General features: G+C 38.3%; 1 protein-coding gene across 4 annotated transcripts in view; it reads right to left on the reverse strand.

The window, feature by feature from the left end:
• Positions 1–973, reverse strand: part of PDS5B (PDS5 cohesin associated factor B) — a 102873-nt gene extending 101900 nt beyond the window's left edge. For all 4 annotated transcript variants that reach the window (XM_035900562.1, XM_009644866.2, XM_009644873.2 and 1 more), the window contains exon 1: positions 885–973. The gene's annotated coding sequence lies outside the window, so the exon portion shown is untranslated. The remainder of the gene's footprint in view (positions 1–884) is intronic.
• Positions 974–8510: the final 7537 nt, after the last annotated feature.

The raw sequence follows: 8510 nt of genomic DNA on the forward strand, positions 1-8510 counted from the left end.
ACTCAGCATGTTACAGAGGTGGAAGAGGCGGGCATCTTAAAAGATTGACAAAAATTGATCAAGGTGTGACGTGACTTAGGTGTTAAAGACTTCCATTATGTAAGTGCCACTAAATTAAATGTATTTCCATAATAAATCTACTGCTAAGGAGTTATATCTTGGCTATAAAAAGCCACTCCAAGCTGAAACTTGGCAGCTAATTTTCTGCTGTTGAGTAAAATAGAAGACTTTAGATTATTGGACCAAGTGCGCTCATGTATATCCATGTAATTTTTCATACCAATTCAGATATAATGCCTAGATGAATACTTTCCATTCTCTTTTAGAAACATTGCATTATGTTATACTATTTAGTTAACCATCAATAAATCAAGATACTAGTAGTATCAAGAAAACGTTAGCTTCCTATTTCTGCAAGGCAGCACTATACACAGCAAGGACTGATACAAGAAGAATTTACAGAAACAACTAATTAAATGTCTTCTGGAATGAAGAACCACATTGTAAGGCAGAAGTAACACTCTCACCCTGGCAAATAACATGAAAAGTACTGGGTTGCACTACAGAAGTCTCATTAATGGCAAATCTTTTGACAGTCAATACATAAGTAGTAACGCTTGTTTAAATTAGGAAACACTTTTTAAACCTTCCGTTAGAAAATATGGCAAAGTGCATTAAGTCTCTTTACTGAGATATTAAGTAAACACTTAGTGGAAAATTAAAAGATGTGCAGATAATAACTGCGCAAGAGGATATATTTTATGACGTACAGAGGATTTGGAGTATTCAGGAAAAGAACTAAGACATAAGAGCAAAGAACAAAACACTAAGACAAGCCACAAACCAGTCACATATGCACTCTAAAAAACCTGCAAACAACTTACATGGCATCTAGTACTCCTCCATTTCTGCTGACAAGATTTTTTTCGAACTTCATTAGAGAAAGCCTCCCAAGGATTAAGCAAGTAGACAGTATTCAGTACCAACTTATCTCAGTGTACAGCTCTCTCCAGTGGTGTTGCAGGCACTTGCAGCTTCCACAAAACGTTAAGTGACCCAACTTGTAAATTTCAGCATTTTCTCAGATGTGATTAAAAGCAAAAGTGACAGGAATAAAATTGCGCTTTGCCCTTTATGAAACAGCATTTTAACTGAAATAAACCCAGTTTAAAAAAAAGAATGAGAAACTACATAACAGAATTCACCACTAAACCAATCAACAACATAAGGAAAAACAAAATTGCCCTGTTATTGTGGGATCTCAGCTTTCATGCTTCTTCTCAAGACTAAGTAAACGGACCGCAGGCATTACAATTACAATTTCTTATATCTGTGCATGGCTGCAGGAAAAGAAACGTCAAGGAGATAGATAAAAATTGGAAGACTATAGCAAAATATTCTGACAGAGAAAGAAAAAGGCAAAACCATAACCGAACAAAGAAATACTGGTTAAGATTAAAAAAAAAAAGTGTAACTATTTGTTTCATAAAGTGGAAAAGAGTTTAGGCTGACAATATGATGTTAGTAAAATAGACACCTGCAATATATTTGTCAGCCAAATACTAGGGAAAACATTGCTTGTTAGGTGATCATATTATGCAAGCATACTATATAATAGCTTAAAAAAGACAGGACAAGTGGACTACGACCAGTCCTCAGAGTGTTTAACATTGAATGCAAAATATGTGAAATAACAAAAATGGTAATATTGCAAAAAAAAGTACAATAATTGGCTTGAACTTAAATTTGGTTGTACAGGAGCACGGCAGTTTTCACCTAACAACACTTACTAAACATTTCCAATACTGTAATAAGTAATTTATTTTGCTCTATGAAAACAAAATTTCTTAAAGAAATGGAAAAAGAATGCATAGAAGGAGCTGCAAATAAGCAAGGTACCGTTATACTCACAAAATCAGAAATGTAGTGTTGCATTTACAGCTTGGATGCAGAGAATTTTGTGAAAAGATAACACTTTTCCAGCGAGGAAGAGAAGCAGGGAGAAAAGCAGGTGCAGAGAATAGAGGTAAGTTTCAAGTCTGAGAAAAAGCCATTAAGTTTTTGACAATGACCTTAGCCTTCAAAGGATAAAACCTTCTCACACACTAAAGGTCACTATCAAACACTATGAAGTTTAGCTACATTACAGGGGCTAACACTTCTTGTTTTCTTGATAGTCTCCATTAAAAACAAATAATGAGGCACTTCAGCTTTGACAGACTTGAAATACCTATATGATATATCCTATGTAAAGGATCTTCAGTTGAGTGTTAATGGCTCAGTCATGTACAAGAATAAAGCCAAGATGAAGTAAACTAAACTCAACGTATCACAAATCTGAAAGAGCTGTCTATAAAGAGGCTGGTCCTCTAGAATACAAATATGAATTTAGGAAAACAGTACCCTTAGCATAAGGGTATTAGAGCATATCCTTTGCCCCCAAGAAAACATGCCCAAAGCTTCTGAAAGCCACGTGATACACACATTCTCTACAGACTCCTGATTTTTATGATAAAGCCTACAAAACTTGTCTTTACTGATTATGTCCATGCCTTTAAAGCCCATAATTCAGGATGATTTCAGTAGAGTTTAGGAAATAATGCAGTCAAAAAAATACTGGAGTCTACAGTAAGGGCATGGTCTAAGCAAGACTAATTAAAGGGCATATATTGACCTAACACAAGAAATCAGGCTTCTCCCATCCTTCTTGCTAATGTTATAACTGCAATTAAAAAAAAAAAGTGAACTCAGTTGCTCATACAGAAGACTCAAACTAATCAGTACTAAACAGAAATGTGAATGTTTTGTGTGAAAGCACACTTCTTTGAAATAATACTGATGAGATTTGAGAATAAAGCATAGTAATTTAATTACTGTGAATGACACTCAGGGAAAAATACGCAATATTATCCTAAAAGTCTTTCCCAACCTAAACAACTCTGATTCTAAGCCCGCTAAGTCCAGCATTGATCAATGAAGACTCATTTCTATCATTGTCTCACCTTGACATATTCACCCAGCTTCTTCAGGGGATGCCTCTGAGACACCCTGCCTTTCTGGTGCTGATGAGAAATCTGACATACTGGTGCTCAAAACACATTTCTCAAGGAACACACTTGCAATCCTCTTTATACCTCCAGAAAAACTAAGAGTGTAACTTGGTGAACTACCAGTATGAGTTGAGGCCATAAGCATAAACATTCTGGACATCTTTCAGCATTTCACAGATAGTGAACCAATAACACGTGGATCAGCTGCAGGATAAATCTGCTTCCATCCCACCACATGAAACTATCACACACACCAATGTTACCCATACAGGTGGTTTTCAGAAAGGTAAGAAACGTTCACAACATTCTGTCTGTACATTTGAGCTATACAATACTGAGGAGAAGCAGTGAAATTTGCCCATATAAGCCTCCTCATTAACTATTACTGCATCTGGGAGTACTGCTCTCAGTGGGAAACTTGGAATAAAACCCTCTTCTGTCAAGAAAGCCATATACATGTAGTTGGATGACCAAAACTATTCTCTATGTCACACTTAGTCAGGATATAGGTTATTCTCCAGCCTACACACATGACAAAACTTAAGTTTCACAAACAACACCACTTAAGTATGAAATCCTGCAGGATAAGATTTTGCCAACATGCAGAGACAATGAATTTTTATATTAAGTTGACACAAGCAGTGCATAAATAAAGCCTCTGTTTTGAAAGGCCCAAATTGAAAGCAGAAGTGACTCGGAGATGTATACAATTCCACACAGTGGTCATGGGCAATGTCTGTGCCAAAGGAACAAAACTTAGTTTTAAGCTCTTTGTCCCCTTGACTGGGGTGCAAGGAAAGTTTTCCTTCTACTAAGTGAATTCAAACAACCACTTAGTAAAAGTTGTAAGTAGTAATCAGAGACCTCAAGATAGGAGAGTTGCACCACAAAGACTGGGAAAGACAGAAATAAAAACAGAACTGGAGCCAAACAGAGATGACCATTGTAAACAAACTAAAAAAAAAAAAAAAAATAAAAATTTGCACTTCAACAGCTAAAACCAAGCCAAAAAAAAGCACCGCTACACAGTAATGACTGCATATCAAGAAGATATTGAAATACCCTAAAATGTCAGCTGAATACCCATTTTCAAACAAATACCAGGTAAAATTTCATTTCTGTGGCAACTGGTAACATATATTCAATCAGAAGTTACTGTGTCTACACTCAAGAACTTCACATTTTCAAATCAAAGCAACTGCACAGACACCATCTCAGAATTCATGAACCAGTGTGGTATGCAAAACTTTTTAAAGGTAATTAAAAGTCAAGGTGTAATACATTTCAATTATAAAAATTTAAATTAACTACAAAAATGAAGGTGTAGCATAAGGAAATAAAGGCAACAGCCACTAATAATGCAGAGAAAAAAAGTAATATTGCCACTAAGACTGCACTGGTTTGATATCAATAATATTTGAAGAGTTTAGGAAAAAATCTGCATGCTTAACTAAGAATTTTAAATACAGGGATAAATGTAACTTTTAAGGTTATCATATTACTCTGGGACAATTTATGTTTGATCAGTCTGTGATAAAGCAATCTGCACCTTCCTCACACCAAAAATCATTTATTATGTAAGCATTAAATGAGAAATCATAGATGGATGCATGCAGAGACAGATCAGATTGTCTTTTAGTAAAACACTGGAAGAAAATATTACAGGAACAGAAATATTTGCAAGTATAAAGACTGCATTTGAAGCCCCAGACAAGAATATATGATACAAGTCTGAAAGAAAAATCAATTGTAAGGAGAAAAAGCAGGGAGTTGAATGGGGGTCGTATGCCTAGGCCCAGGCACAGAAAATCACCACAAGACTAGACAGTAGTAATATGCAACATTAGTTCTAGACAAGGTATGTCAGAAAACAAACAAAAACCCAGCACAATACCAAAACCTCAACATCTAACACAGATTTCAAGGTACTGGCAAGAACTTGCTTCGAATACTATGTACAAATACCAACACTTACCATCAAGAATTTAAATTGGAAAAAGCACGCAAAGTCTACTGTATCAGGAGAGCGTATCTACAGAGGCAACAGGAAGAGACAGTCAGAAGGATCAGTGGAAGAGAGGCAGAAATCACTAGAAATACCAGAAAGACTGGAAGATCCCAGCCAAAGAAAACGAATCTCCGTAAGACAACAGCTCCAAGATAAATAGCTCAGACAATGAAGAAAAATTGATAATTAGAGGAAGACTTCTAGTTTTTAACTTAAATTTTAGTGTCGTGGTTTAACTCTGGCTGGCAACTCAGCACCACGCAGCCGCTTGCTCACTCCCCCCACAATGGGATGGGGGAGAGAATCAGAAGAGTAAAAGTGAGAAAATTCGTGGGTTGAGATAAAGACAGCTTAATAGGGAAAGCAAGAGCCACACAAGTAAGCAAAGCAAAGGAAGGAATTCAATCACCACTTCCCATGGGCAGGCAGGTGTTCAGCCATCCCCAGGAAAGCAGGGCTCCATCACGTGTAACGGTTACTTGGGAAGACAAACACCATCACTCCGAATGTCCTGTAAGGCTACACCCACTCCAAGTGGAGCCTTATCTATAAGCCACGGTCTCTCCAGAGGTATACCTGCTATGGCATGGACTTACCCACAGCTGCAGTCACTTTGAGGTGCACCTATTCCAGCATGGCCTTCTCCATGGGTCACAAGGCCTTCAGAGATGTACCTGATCCAGCATGGCCTTACCCACAGCCACAGTGAAATGATAAGCAGTACTGCGGTACAGCAAGCAGCAAAAGCAAAAAGCAGCAACTAAGGAGCAATAGACTAATGTACAGTAAGTTGAGCAAACCCCATGGCAAGCACAGGAGCCTGCTGATTAATAGCTAAACAGCAATAACAGCTATAGATTCGATCTAGCACATTCCAATCAAACCTGTCATTATCTCGAACCCATCAAGCCCCACGTTGGGCGCCAAACTTAATCCCGGCTGGCAGCTAAGCCCCACGCAGCCACTTGCTCACTCCCCCCACAATGGGACAGGGGAGAAAATCAGAGGATTAAAAGTGAGAAAACTCTTGGGTTGAGATAAAGACAGTTTAATAGGGAAAGCAAAAGCCGTGCACACAAGCAAAGCGAAGCAAGGAAAGCAGGATGTCATATGGTATGGAATAAGGGGTGGATACTGTCCTGGTTTCAGCTCGGACAGAGTTAATTTTTGTCCTAGTAGCTGGTATAGTGTTTTGGATTTAGTACTAGATGAATGTTGATAACACACTGATGTTTTAGTTGTTGCTGGGTAGTGCTTAGATGGGCCAAGGAATTCTCAGCCCTCAGCTCTGCCAGGTGCATGAGAAGCTGGGAGGGGACGTGGCCAGGACAGCTGACCCAAACTGACCAAAGGGCTATTCCATACCATATGACGTCCTGCTCAGTATATAAGCTGGGGAAGAAGGAGGAAGGGGAGGACAGACATTAGGTACAAATCAAGCTTAATCAGTCTATTGCCCCTTGGGAAGAAACAGCATTTGGTGTTATTTTAGTATACCATTTATTTGGCAAAAAAAAAAAAAGCCTTATTGAGTCTTACCATGAAAGCTTTAATTCTTACATAAAAAAAAAAAAAACCCCAACCAAAAAACCACCAAGCCAGACAAAAAAAAAAAAACCCAAACATTAAGAATACTAGCATGCTACCACAGAAGCAAAACTTTTTGTGAAATTTCACAGATGGACAACCAATATAAAATTGCTTTAGTAAACAAGTCAGGATTTGTATAGGTAAATGAGGCTCCTTCCCATTCCTAACTTTGTATACAATGTTAAAAAAATTAAAAATTAAATGCCTTACGCTATCACAAATGACTGTACAGAATTACTGAAGATCAGACAAAAAAATGCTAGTGGGATGGATTGAATTGTAAGACCTAAAAGAAAGCATGGGTATTGCACTGCAAAGTCAGATGTTGTGCTAAATAACACTGCATCCACCCCTAATCAATATGAATTATAAACATTTATATTAGGGCTGCATACAGAAATCTTCATACCAAAACCAGATTCAGCTGGGTGTTTTACACCAGATGGCTTGTATCAGTTTAGCTTTTTTTTTTCCCAGCTAACTAGAATGTTTTATTTACTTTTTGCAAAACTTTGTGACAGAAAACCATAGACTGAAAAAAATAATTGTGTCCCTGAAGACAGAGGAAGAACCTGTAATTGTGATTACAAAGCACAAATTAGATGAAGACTTACTACAACCAGATGAACTAAATGCATTAGTGGTAGGTTTTTAAGACCACAGGACTAGAAGGAACTTCAAGTGACAGAGTCTAGTCATCTGCTATCATACCTGAACCTACCTATAAGTTCACATTAAAAAGTTGAAGCTGAAGATTCTTTTGATGTTTCAATCTGCAAAGTCTAACTTGCCTTTGACATCTATCTCTACACTCAACCAACATGTAAGCTCTCTCTGCCAACAATCTATTCACTACTGTAAATTCTTTTGATACTGTTATTCATTCCTTATAATTACTGAGCCCTGTGGGGTTGTGTTTTTACAGAGTGGTTGAGGTTGGAAGGAACCTCTGGAGGTCACCTCATCCACCTCCCTTGCTCAAGAAGGCCCACCTACAGCAGGCTCCCCAGAAACTGCATCCAGATGGGTTTGGGGCGTCTCCAAAGAGGGAGACTCCACAACCTCCCTGGGCAACTGCTGCCAGTGCTCAGTCACCCTCACAGTGAAAATGTGTTTCCTGATCTCCAGAAGGAACCCCTTGTGTTCCAGTTTGTGCCCATTGCCTCTGGTCCTGACACTGGACATCACTGAATAGAGCCTGGCTCTTACCTTCCTTATACGCTCCTTTCAGAAATTTATATACATTGATACATTTTAATCCTGGCTTAAGTACAAACAAGAATGTATGTACTATTACAGCTATGCCCACCTTCTTGATAGTAAATTTTCAAATTCCATGGTTTGTTTTCCCTTTTGAAATTAATGTTTAATATTTAGTTATCCTTCAGTTGCAGCTCATCACTCAGGTTAGGACATGACAAAATAGAACGAAGCTGCATCAGGGGAAGTTCAGATTCAACATTAGGAAAACATTCTTCACTGAGAGGGTAGTTGGTCACTGGAACAGGCTCCCCAGGGAAGTGGGGAGACAAGCCTGTCTGAGTACAAGGAGCATCAGGATGCCGCTCTTAGTCATATGGTTTAGTTTTAGGTAGTCCTGCGAGGAGCAGGGAGTTGGACTTGATGATCCTTATGGATTTCTTCCAACTTGAGATACTCTACAATTCTATGACATATTCACCACACAGTGATAGCCAAACTCTTTGTGTGCATTAGTGTGTATGTTATGCTTTCACTCAGGGTCAGATCTGATATGCAGTAAGGACACACACCTCATTTTACTAGACTGGATCGCTTCTTTACAATACCCCAATACCACCCCACCCCCATAGAAGGACAAAAATCTACCCAGGAGAGAAATC

Source organism: Egretta garzetta, unplaced genomic scaffold (genome assembly GCF_000687185.1).
Source record: "Egretta garzetta isolate BGI_Z169 unplaced genomic scaffold, ASM68718v1 scaffold40, whole genome shotgun sequence".
Lineage (NCBI taxonomy): Eukaryota > Metazoa > Chordata > Aves > Pelecaniformes > Ardeidae > Egretta > Egretta garzetta.